Source organism: Euwallacea fornicatus, chromosome 8, assembly GCF_040115645.1.
Source record: "Euwallacea fornicatus isolate EFF26 chromosome 8, ASM4011564v1, whole genome shotgun sequence".
In the NCBI taxonomy this organism is placed as follows: Eukaryota; Metazoa; Arthropoda; class Insecta; order Coleoptera; family Curculionidae; genus Euwallacea; species Euwallacea fornicatus.
Window position 1 is genome coordinate 683,448 of NC_089548.1, and position 13,040 is coordinate 696,487.

Here is a 13,040-nt window from a genome sequence, read left to right on the forward strand (position 1 = left end):
TGCTTTTATCTTACAGCAAAATGCTGAATTTTAAGAAAAAAATCTTTCCACAGAAAAGACCTGTTTTACAGGAAGAGAAATTACAAACATACATAATTTCCACGAATATGTTGGAGAAAATCCATATTCAAAATTTTTCCATCACTTCCAACATGAATTTAAAATAAACATTTGGGTTGGTATTATTGAACGTTATTTAATAGGTATTTCATATAAGTTACTTTCTAGTAGTAGTAAGAGCGCGTGGCTTATTTATATACCGGATGATTCTTGGTAAATGAAATGAGGAAATACTTTGAAATCAAGAAGGTTTACGAACAAATCGTCGAATAATTTTTTTAGGAGGGAGGGGGCTCTCAACTTTTTATGCTGTAAATTTTTTTCTAAGATCACCTTTACTTGTACTTTGGGTTAATTTTACTTTTTCAACTGGATCACCTAACTTTTTTGAAAAATCGAATTCTTTCTTGAAAGTAAAAATGTTTTTTGAAATTGAACTTTTTTTATTTTCAGACATCTATGATAATTAAGTTATCTTATTAGTTATTGACTAGGTAAAAACGGAATCTTACACATTTTTAAACATTGTTAATATAGAATCCAGCATAGTCAACTTTTCCCAGGTGCCTCCGTTTTTCAGAAAATTACCAAAATTGCATTTTCTCAAATGGAACATCCTATGTGGTAATCACTAGATACAATCTATTCACTAAGAGCTTTTTAGAAATAAATAATAGTCGGCACATTGTCATGAATCGAAAGTTAAAATTAGCATTTTTTTAAACAACCCTTAGATTGCCAGTGAGAAGTGATAGTATTTTATTAAAAATGCATTATTTTCGATATGTGAAGGTTTATGAAGAACGGGATATAGGAAACTTAGCACTGAACAGTAGATCATCGACAGGCTACCCATTTAGCATTTAAATACGTACAAAATTACCCTATAATGGTTTTAAATACCCTAAGTAAGATTACACAAGTGTGCCAGTTTTGCATTAGAGAAAATGACAACTAGTTTGAACAATATCTCTAAAAAAAGCTATTGGTTTTTAGTTTTTAATATAAATTTAATAAAGATAGATCTGTTTAGCTTCTAATCTGTAAATTGCGACTTTCGCAAATATGCATCAAAATAAAATATATGAAATAATACCATAATTCTTAATGGCAATCTAAAGTGTCTTAAAAAAAATGTAAAATCTAACCTTCGATTTGAAACAAAGTGCCGAGTATTTTATATTTCTGGAACGCTCTTAGACAGCGAAACGTAATTAGCAGTTAACATACAGGTGTGTCTCACTTAAGAAATCTCAACTCTAGTAATTTTCCCAAAACTGGGAACGCCTGGGAAAGAACTGAGTATGCCACTTGATTATACATCAAACAATGTGTAATATTTCGTTTTTACCTAATCAATAACCTATAAGATAACTGTATTACAATAGGTACCTGAATATACACAATTTTCAACTACGTCCTGTATTCTAAAAACCAAAAGGGCCCTGATAAATCTGTTTACGGCATGGTTTGTTTTACAAAAAAAAGTGACACCGATTTACGAAAATCCCAATCCCAATTAATAATAATGGAGATGCCCTGCAAAATTGTCAATAAATGAACACCCTGTACAGCTAAAATGTTAATAATCAATTGATAATGATTTAAAATTTGAAGGTAAAAAATCTAAATCATGGGAGAGGAGTAAGAAATCTAAAACTTGTGTACATATTTTAAATTATAAAAATCATATTTTTAACAGTATTCGTTTCCATATTCAGTTGCTGCTAACCGGATTAATTAAATAATCTTGATAAACGCAATTCTGGATTTGTCAATTGTGTTAATAGCCTGTGATGTTTAATCCTGCCTGTAATATTAACTTACTTTACTTTTACTCATAATTATTCAGTACTATAATATTCCCATTGTTTACGTCCTCGTGATTACCATCTCATATAGTGACACACACTAATTACAGGAAAAAAGAACTCATCCAGATGCATTACGTCACCTGGACCTTCACCGTAATACCTGCGTGACAACATGCAAAATCATGTACACCGTAGGTAAGAACAACATTGTTCTTACTTCGACTTAGAATTGTCTGCACCTGAAGTAGAAGCGTTTCAAAAGAGAGCAAGCAAATTTAATGTTTGTTATAAGCCTTATCTTTAGGAAGTTTATACTGCCATGAAGCTACACAAACGTACAGGGCTATTCAATCTCAACGCTCCAGTTTATGCGAGAATTTTGCATTATATTAAATAAGAGGACGTGAGCTAAAATAAAGGATAAATACATTAAAACATGGAAAGCAATGCTCGGCGTCGCGACGCCAATGCTATGCTTTTTTCACAGACATACGTTTTTGTTTCAAAAATGTTAATAAATCGATACGTTCTGAATAAGTTTTGTATATATTTTTTTGAGATTTTTAATAATTTAAAAGGCATAGGGGAAACAAATATTAACATGATAGGTAATCTTGTGTTAATAGTATTATTATTGACTAGAAGAAACATTCAGATTGTCAATTATTTTTTATTTCTTTATCAAATAGTTAGGCAAAATGATCAAAATAAGCAAGCGAAAAATATTACACAAAGCCTTAAGGCAAATAACAATTTAAAAAATTAATTATAAAATGTGCATCAAGTAGCTACCATTTGCTAGCAAATAATATTCACAGCTTCTTCTAACTTCTTGATACGTAACTTTGCTAAAAGTTCTACGATCTATTCAATTACAGGCATCTCGAATTTTTCTGAAAAGAAAAGCGTCGGTATCGCGACGCCGAGCGTCGCTTCCAATATTTTACTGGTTTTATCATTTACTTTAGCTTACGTCCTCTTATTTACCGTGGTGAAAGAATTATTTTGCTGAGCCCATCTGTTTTAGAACGAAATGGGTGGGACGTCGAGTTTGAATGGCCCCGCAAATGGCATGCGTCATTAAAAAATAAAAAAGCAGATAAAAAGTTGTTAGTAGGTATTAATTTGTTTTGGAAAATTTTAAAAATTCAACTGAATGCATTTCTACACCTACAACGGCCAACCAAGTATAAGTTTCCATTTCTCCTACAGGGATTTTAAATGGAATTCTCTATTGAATAACGGCGACAGCTTTACGTTACGGAAAGTTAGATATACAAAAAATTTTAATTTTTCCTGATTTCAAACATTATTTTGAGCGTAAATAAATAAATTTTTTGTTGCGCCCTTTTTCTATTACAAGGCTGTGTGAGGATTTGTGTTTGAACTTTAGAAGCATAAACAACCGAAACTATCGTTTGTACGAAAAAAATCCATTGGAATTTTTTGTGTAAAATTTCATTACCTACAACTTTATTTCATATGAGTTTTTCGCAAATGCAATGGTTTCCAAGATATTCACGAAAAACAGAATTTTAGTGTATGTGTTTTTTATGCTCTCCCTCGACTTACCTTCGCTCCGAACTTCTTTTTGCGTGGAGTTCCTTATTGGAACGAATCTAAAAAAAATCTAAAATATTAGCATGGCCGCTACGCAAAAAAAATATTTGACACAAGTAATATGTCGTTTAGAAAATTAAAAATGCACTAAAACTACGTTTTACCCCATCCAGCACCCTCGTTTTCACTCCAGAATCCCGTAAGAGAGTTTGATTTAAAAATACGTTCTTGAAACACATCATCGTTTCAACACGTTGAGTACCACGTGATATTTTTAAACAATTATTTGCTTTGAATGGGGCGACTTTAATAAAAAAATTATTCTTTTTGGATTATTCTCATGAGGTGGCAGCCAACGTGTTAAGAGAGTTAATTATATGATCAATATTTGATTTAGTATATATTTTTTGCATAAAATTCCATTTTATATCTCGGGAACGACTACATTTACGAAAATAGTCATAAGAACTGAAGTTGTAGGCAATGAAATTTCCTACAAAAAAGTCTAATCGATTCGTTTCATTCAAATGATAGTTTCGATTATATATGCTTTTAAAGTTCAAACACAAATCCTTACATAACTCTGTAATGGAAAAAAGCGCAGCAAAAAATGTGTATATTTACATTCACAATAATGTGTGAAGTCAAGGGAAATGTAAATTTTTTGAATATCTGATTTGCCGTAAAATAAACTTAGTCCGAGTTTTTTTTAATTCTAAGAGCGTTTCTAGGTGTTCGCTATTAACTAGACCCAATGGTTTTTGGGACAATGGCATATAATTTTATGTTCAAATGATGATGTTCAAAAGAAAGAGAAAGAGAGAGAGAGAGAGAGTTTGAGCTGGATTGGACTTTATTATCTTAGTTTTAAAAGATTAACTCTTGAAAAGTTAAAATTTGTACGATTTTTGAAGCTTCACAAACTGATCACAGATCTTTTAAAATCTGTTTGTTTTTCTCCATGTTAAACTTTTATTGAGCTGGATGCTGTTAAACTGCGACAAATGAGAATTTTGTGAATCATTATCTCAAAAAACGATTGGATATAGATATATAACATTCTTGAAAAAAAATCCTTAGTATGACTGCAAAATCTAAAAATGTAATATCTCATTTAAAATTAGGAAGTTTTGCTATATATTGTAGTTATTGTCATCGCTGAATCGGACATTTCCTTCACTTTTCTCATGGGAAATTGGTAAGTTTTGCGTTCGTCCCTTGACCATTGTCTGCTTGCTCGCTTAACCATTGAGAGTGAAAGAAAGATTCTAACTCGGAGGTCGTTGAAACATTTGGGAGGCCCAAAGGAAAATATATGTAATCTATTCAGTGGACGCTAAATCGATATTTTTGAGCTGAGGAATATCCAAAGAGATCGGAAAAAGCAGCAAAATCACATTTCAAATTTTACTTTTCCATTTACAAATTGAGAGCTGCGATTAGTTTTTTTTTAATTTTTATTTTCAGTTCACACGGTTAGATTCTTTATTTCACTCCTGATGGACTTTTTATTAAACCCAACTGCCAAAATTGTAATTCCCCACTTTTACCCTTTGCATTTGAAATTCCAACATGTTCGCCACACTTCATTAAATGAACAAATTTCAGCTTACCTTTAGGTTTATTAAATCGGTGTAAATCCAAAAGTTATGGCAAAAAGTGATTAACAAAGACCGCGGAACCGATCGTAAAAGTTCCGCAAACTAAGACAACGCTCGAGCAACATGGACGTGAACTCAATCTAACCGCAGCTGCTAGTGGACTGTTCACTAACAAAAAGGGGACTAAACTAAACAAACTGTAGAGGAGGTAAATCTAAATTGTTACGAATCGAGTTTGGGTATCGCAGTTGTACATGAAGGGATTGAATGGAAATGATATACGGACAACAGGTGGGCAATTGTGTGAAGGTGTCTTCAATGGTGAAAAACGGCATGTCTCATGAAGAATGGAACAGCGAAGTGAACTGCTTTCGGTTTTGGAGACTTCTGTCGGTTTAAGTGAATTTTTTAAATTAAAAAAAAAAACGGTTAGAATGAATTCCGTGAATTGGAAATTTGACCGTATTAGATGTTTTTACATGTACACAGGATGTCTCTAAAAAATCGGTACAAAATTCAGCCACAGATTTATGAAGTCAAGAAACATGACAATTTAACTCAATTTGCCTTGATCCAAAAGTGAAAGGTTTCCAAAATATAGGGCGTTAAAGTAAACATTATGATTACATTAAAGCATCATATAAAGAATAAACTAAACTTTCAAAAGTGTTTCGAAATTTTTTTTCGCTTTGAGTCTCCTTTTTATGTATGCTTATGTCCTTGTGCTCAGTCTTACCAGGCATCAGAAAACTCAACCTTGATAAAATAAATAAGTTTAACTCTCCTCTTCTTTCACCCGAAATCTGTGAAGATCGCTTCTAAAAACAGTTTTTCCTGATTTTAGATGAAGTTCTTTAATTGATGAATTATAAGAGCTATATGAATTATATAAGCTATAGAGGGCGCCTCTAAAAGGTCTGTATGGTATACTACCATAAATTTATGAAACGAAAACGTGACAATTTAACCTAATTTACCTCACTCCAAAAAAGGACGATTTTCAAAATACGGGACGCCAAAGTGAAGATCAAAAACTAGGAGAAAAACAATTAATGACTTCGGTTATAATACCATTATTTGAACAAAATATCGCATCGGGGATTCGGAATCAATCAATCAGAATCATACATCAATCAAATCATAATCCATTTACATTTTTGATACACATTGTAGAGGGCGTCACGTTTTTATCATCTGATGAAAATTTTTTTATGACTTAATTGTGTTTTTCCACACTTTTTATAAAAAAAAAAGAACGTATTTTGGTACAAGTCCCTATGAGTATTCCTTGTTGAGATATTTAAAGTTTAAAGTTGGCTGCTTTTTTTTTTTATTTATAAGTTTCTTTTACAGTATTTGCATTGACATGCCCACTTCTAACAAAACCCACTACAATTAAAACTAGTTTACATAACTAACGATCAATTTTGTTCTATCCTATTTTACTAGAGCTACGTTGCTACTACTAAGTTATTCCCCTCGGGATCACTTATTGTTCGTTCACTTAACAAGTTCAAAAGGTTTCGTTCTTTTGAGTCTTCTAGTACGATATTTCGCACTAAGAAGACCTGAGACTTCTTTATTGACGTGGTTTTGAAGTCTGTTTTGATGCGAATCGGCAAACTTACCAATTACTTCCGAAATCATCTCAACCCCTAAATCGCGATGAAGATCACATATACGCACATACCACGGTGAATTCACGATATACTTCAGTACTTTGTTTTGGAATCTTTGGATTATTTGGATGTTAGAAACGCTAGCACAGCCCCACAGTTGTATTCCATAGGTCCATACTGGTCTTAGAATTTGCTTGTATACCATAAGCTTGTTACATGTTAGTTGGCTGTCTGTGTTTGAAAAATAACTTTACGGTACATACTTATGCGTTCAGCAGAGCAAAATAAATAGTAAAAAACTAATATAATCAAATAAAAACATAAAAATAAAAAAAATGATAAAAAATTTTAATTAATTGAATATATTGATTTTCTCCGTTTCAATTATAAGAATAAATACATAAGTAATTTTTCAAAACATGTACTGCACTTTAAACTTTAAGTTTATGAAGAAGGGATGCCCCTAGGGACTTGTACGAAGATACCTTTTTTTCCATAAACACAAATTTACCCATAAATAAATTTTATATCTAGTGTTAAAAACAGTTACGCCTCTGTGAAGAGAGTTCATCTAGCGCTAATAACACCCTCTACAATGTGCATTGAAAATGTAAACGGATTATGATTTATCACCCCTAAAAATCCTCCGATGCAACATTTTATTCAGATAATAGCATAATAAAATGATTTTTTGCCTTTATTTAATCTTCACTTTAACGTCCTGTATTGCGAAAACCATCCACAAAACCACACACACAAATTAGATTTGAAAAATAAAAACACTTTTAACTATTCCTTTATTGGGAAATCCAATAATTATAGTGACATTGGGGCCGACTTACCACTTACCATTTCAATTTCGTGAACTGCTTACAATCCTTTTATGTCTAATCGTGGTATGCACATTGATGGAATTCCACAATAATTCCAAATTCGGCTGTGCATATTTAATTTGGCATTACCCTTTTTCCTAGTACAACGCGATTTTATCAGGTCGATTCTTAACGGTTTTACATATGTACGTACACAAGAACTTATTTGCCTATATTTATTTTTTCCAGAGTGAAGAGGGAGATTAACTGCAGAATAAGGAATGAACGTCTATGGAATATACAGGGTGATTCTAGATAAGTGGGACAAGCAAATATCTTGAAATCGGGAAGATCTACAAAAACAATGTTCAAACAAAGTCTTCTTTGTTTGTCAATTTTTTTCTCAAGGTCACCTTCACCTGTCTTTTGGGGTCAACTTCATTTTTTCAAATGTAACACCCAACTTTTTTTGGAGATTCGAATTCTGTGTTGGCAGTAAAAATGTTTTTATTTGAAACATTTTTCGCTAAAAGTAACGAAATTCATAATAATAACAGACACAAAATAAAAAACATTTCATTAAACTTTATTAATTTATTTTAACACTTTTATTAATTTTGTAGTAAATTTTAATTTATTACAACAAAAATCAGTCCAACAGATGTTCGAAATGGTTTCCCTGCTGTTCAAGGCACTTAACAATTCTGTTTTGAAATGATCGTTCGGTATTTTCCAGCATTTGAGTTGTAAAACAAGCGTTTTTGATCCGAATTTTCATGTATTCGGAAGTATTTGGTACTCGACTATAAACTACTTGTTTTAAATGACCCCACAAAAAAAATCTGGTGAAGTCAAGTCTGGTGCTCGGGCTGACCAGTTAACTTCACTACCACGCCCAATCCATCTTTGTGCGAAATGTTCATTTAAAACTTCTCTGACATTTCTAGCATAATGAGTGAGTGTTATATACCTTCTCATCCTCAAATCCAACATCTATTATATATCTTTTTATTCCAAACAACATTAACCTTTCCCAATAATATGGGGTTATCGTAGGAATAATTTAGAGCAATTGGACTATTACCAGACTGCCCTTTCATCTATACATGAACAATTAACTGCGACCAAAGTCTCAAGTCCCCGGGTGTTTGTCTTTAGCAGTGTAATTTAGATAAGTTGTCCTACACATATATAAGTAGTTTTCAGCCCCAAAATTGATGATTGTGATTTTTTTCTTCAGACAGAGTGCATAGTGCTAGAAGCTCTTAAATTCCTTCAAACAAATAGTCTAGACTAAATGGATAGAACCTTAGTAATAAAATAAAAAGTTGTTAGTGCGTTAACGAGTCGTCTCAATCCTGACAAATCTACATCGTGGTGTCGACCACGTACAGTGGGTCACAAAGATATTCGGACACCTACTGAAATTCATTTATTATTGACTTTATACACTGATTATAGACAAACAAAAATATACATAAAAATAAATTTATTATCAATGATGAAATTAAACCTTACAAACTAATATTTCATAAATTCATAAACAATATTCGTTGTAGAATTGCCAAAGTAATAACAAACTCATTCAAATAACATTTTAAATCAACTCACAAAAATATTCGGACACTGGCTTCAACAAAAAAAACACCGTAATAGTTACAATTTTTATAATTATTAATATTTGGTATGGCCTCCTTTTTGCTTCCGAACACTTTGTAATCTATGTGGCATTGAAGAAATTAATTTAAAAAAAAAGTGTATCAATTTTTTCCCATTCTTCAACCATTACTCTTTTTAAGGTGTCTTTGTTTGTTATTTGATGTTCTCTAATTTTAATGTCTGATGCCACACATTTTCAATCGGATTGAGATCTGAAGGTTGGAGTGGGGTTTTTATGACCTTAGGGCAATTGTACAATAACCATTCTTTTACCACATGTGCATTATGTTTAGGATCGTTGTCTTGGTAAAATTTATATCGATTTAATAATCCTATTTTCTCCGCACTTTTCTTCAGATTTTCTTTTAGTAACTTCAGGTAATATATTTTATCCATGATGCCATCTATAAATACTAGTTCGCCTACGCCTTGGGAAGAAATACAACCCCAAACCATTACCGAACCTCCACTATGTCTGGGACATAAATTGTTATTAGATTCGGTATTTGGTTTTCTCCAAACTATCTGTCTCCCATCCGATTCAAAAATATTAAATTTAAACTCATCAGCAAAAATTACGTCATTCCAAAAGTCTTCATCTTTAGAAATGTGTTCAATTGCAAATTCCAAACGTGCTTTCTGGTTTTTTTTTACTTAGCCATGGCTTTTTCCTGGCCACACGACCATGAAACCCATGATCACGAATGCATCTTCGAATGGTCTCAGTTGATACTTTTTTAGAGTGAAATTTTTCCATTTCAACTTGGAATTTAGGAGCACTTATTATTGGATTTTCTCTCACCTTTCGCATGATTAGTCGATAATCTTGATTGTTAAGAACCCGTGGCCGACCCGATTGTTTCAATGGCATAATTCTATCTTCATTTTTATACTTGGAGATTATGTCGCCTACAGAACTTTTACTTAAATTTACCATACCAACTATTTTCGGTATGAATATTCTTTTTCATAATTGAAAATTACTAATTGTCTGACGTCAAAACTAATATTTTTCTTATTTACGATACGACCCATGTTGCTAACGATAATCAATTGTAATTCGATAGTAAACCTACATACTACTCGCATGTATATGTCAGAAGGAATATTTCCTTCTTATAAAAAAAAAATAAAAAAACACAAATTTAAGCCAGACTTTTTTATTCGACAACGATTAGGAATGGAATGCCTCTTGCAAGGTGTCGGAGTCATTTCCGTGTATCTGTTTTTCTTCAAAAACCGCTATATCATCCACATTCTTCCCACGCTTACATCCCTTAGTCATTTCTTTTCACACCCCATATAATAAAACAGACCCTCTTTATCTTTTAAGGCAACGATCTACTTTAACTAGTACAAGTTTAGTCCATCTCCAAGGGGACACTCGTAGGTGTCCGTGACATACCACATGTGCCCAAGGATAAGACGTAACACCATCCTTGTAATATAGCAGGTTTATTGCTCTTGCCTTAAATGAATTGATAACCAACCCCGTATCACTTTCTTTATGAAAGCTCACATATATATTAGGATGAATCGTCACAAAAATTTCATTCAGAAAATAAGAAAAAACCGTTGGTATGGAGAATGTAGATAGTGTCCGAATATTTTTGTGAGTTGATTTAAAATGTTATTTGAACCGGTTTGTTATTATTTTGGCAATTCTACAACGAATATTGTTTATGAATTTATGAAATATTAGTTTGTAAGGTTTAATTTCATCATTGATAATAAATTTATTTTTATGTATATTTTTGTTTGTCTATAATCAGTGTATAAAGTCAATAATAAATGAATTTCAGTAGGTGTCCGAATATCTTTGTGACCCACTGTATAAAATACCAGCTGGTGTCATAACAACGTTTTTTTCTCTCCAAATTGCCTGTTTCTAAAAACCGGTTCACAACACGGTAAAAAGTGTTACGCCCTGGAACATTTTTCTCCGGATAACGATTGGCATAAAGTCCTCTTGCTTGGTCACCATTTCTTCTCGATTCACCATAAATTAAAATCATTTCGATTTTTTCGTCTTTACTAAACTGCACTGCCATTTCAAAAACTTTAAATTTCAATCATTCACAAAACGAATAAAACTACTTTCGCGAGCTTTTGAGTCTTAAATCGAACTATCCTCCTAAAGAAATCTGCTTGACTTTTTATCTTAAAACTAAATATAAACATACAAATAATAAAAAATAAAAGTGTATGTCTCAGTCTAGACTATACCGGAACATAAATAGAATTTAATTTTAATAATTGCTGGCGCTAACTACATATACCCACTTAAAGGGTATGGATTAGGAGACGAAATCTATGCCTATTCATAAACAACTCAATCATAAGATTCATTGATGGATTTGTGGAGTACATAAGTCTTAACACAATTAATTAAGAACCATAGTAAACTATTTTCAACGGAATTTAACTGTTTTAACAAAAATTTTGTAAAACTAGACTTGCAGCGTTCGCGGGATAAAAGTTTGGTATTATTATGAATATCATTACTTTTAGCAAAATATGTTTCAAGTAAAAACATTTTTACTGCCAACAAAGAATTCGAATCTCCGAAAAAAAATTGGGTGTTACATTTGAAAAAATGAAGTTGACCCCAAAAGACAGGTGAAGGTGACCTTGAAAAAAAAATTGACATTACAAAAAGTTGAAGCCCCGAAAATAAAGAAGACTTTGTCTTTTCCCGATTTCAAGATATTTGCTTGTCCCACTTATCTAGAATCACCCTGTATAGTGGTTTATTCACCTGGTGCTACCTCACAAAACTCCAGGATTGGAAAAGTCACATTGGAGAAGTTTTATCGAAGTTTTTTTTTGGGGAACTATCAAACTCGGTAATTTCTAATAATGTCTACATAATTTTTTGGATATTGTAAAACTATCGTCAAATGTTATCGAAAAAATGAGGCTTGAAGACATTGAAGATCTAAGATGCGAAAAAATATGGAGGAGAGATAAACAATAGTCAATTTACTGAACTTTAACATTTTTTGAGATAACTGATATAACTCATCATCTCGGCAATTTTCCTATGGAAAGTTCTGCTCTATCATGAAAAAAAATGTAATTTTTAAATTGTAAAAATAATTAATTGAGTAAGGAAAAATCGTATATTTTCGTGATTACTTGAATAAAAAATGTAAATCTGTTTAAATATCCCCAGTCTATTAATCTTCCTTTTGAAATCGCCTTGCTGGATGTGCTTTTCTATGAAACTTGAGGTTTTTTCACTGGGTTCAAATTGCGAAAAACGATGTCATTAAACATGCAAACGAAAAATTAAACAAAAAAGTTAAAAAGCAGTTTGAGAATAATTCAAGATAACTAAAATTGAAGCCATGAGAACTTAAAAATGAATTATTTAAAAAATACCTTGTCCATTAAACTCCAGTAGTAAAATATCTCATTTTAAGGCAATTTATTATGTAAAAACATTATATGAAGCACTACTTATAAACATAAAAGAATAATTAAATCGAAGTTATTCATAGGTACCTACTTAGAAATTAATATATTTGATATAGCTTGCTTGTCTGGAACGAGCAGGCAAATTTTTACCAATTTGTAGTGTTCCACTGGTTTTTGAACATTCAACAATCCACTCCATCTGCACTATCATAATCAACGGCAAACACTGTGATATTCATTACAGTTGAGCATTCTTCATTGTCGTAAATACCTCCTTTCATAGTTTTTGATGCCGTTTTAGTTAAGGACTACAGAAACAGACAGCGGCGCTTGAGCTGCGCGTGCGCCTCGTTGCGACGTTCTCCGTAATTCGAAAAATCTTTTAAGTCTTTGATCACCCATTGTAAGTGATGATAGAGAGAAGACGGCAGTTCTTTTACAAAACATCAATCATAAAACAGTCGTTTCTGCCTCACTTCCCTTCAATGCAGTTCT

The 13,040-nt window shown here is 32.1% G+C and overlaps 1 protein-coding gene across 2 annotated transcripts in view; it reads right to left on the reverse strand.

The window, feature by feature from the left end:
- Positions 1 to 5,231, reverse strand: part of Tsp66E (Tetraspanin 66E) — a 33,094-nt gene extending 27,863 nt beyond the window's left edge. The window contains exon 1 of one of the 2 annotated variants that reach the window (XM_066285225.1): positions 5,048 to 5,231. The gene's annotated coding sequence lies outside the window, so the exon portion shown is untranslated. The remainder of the gene's footprint in view (positions 1 to 5,047) is intronic. The other variant, XM_066285227.1, reaches the window with a different exon arrangement.
- Positions 5,232 to 13,040: the final 7,809 nt, after the last annotated feature.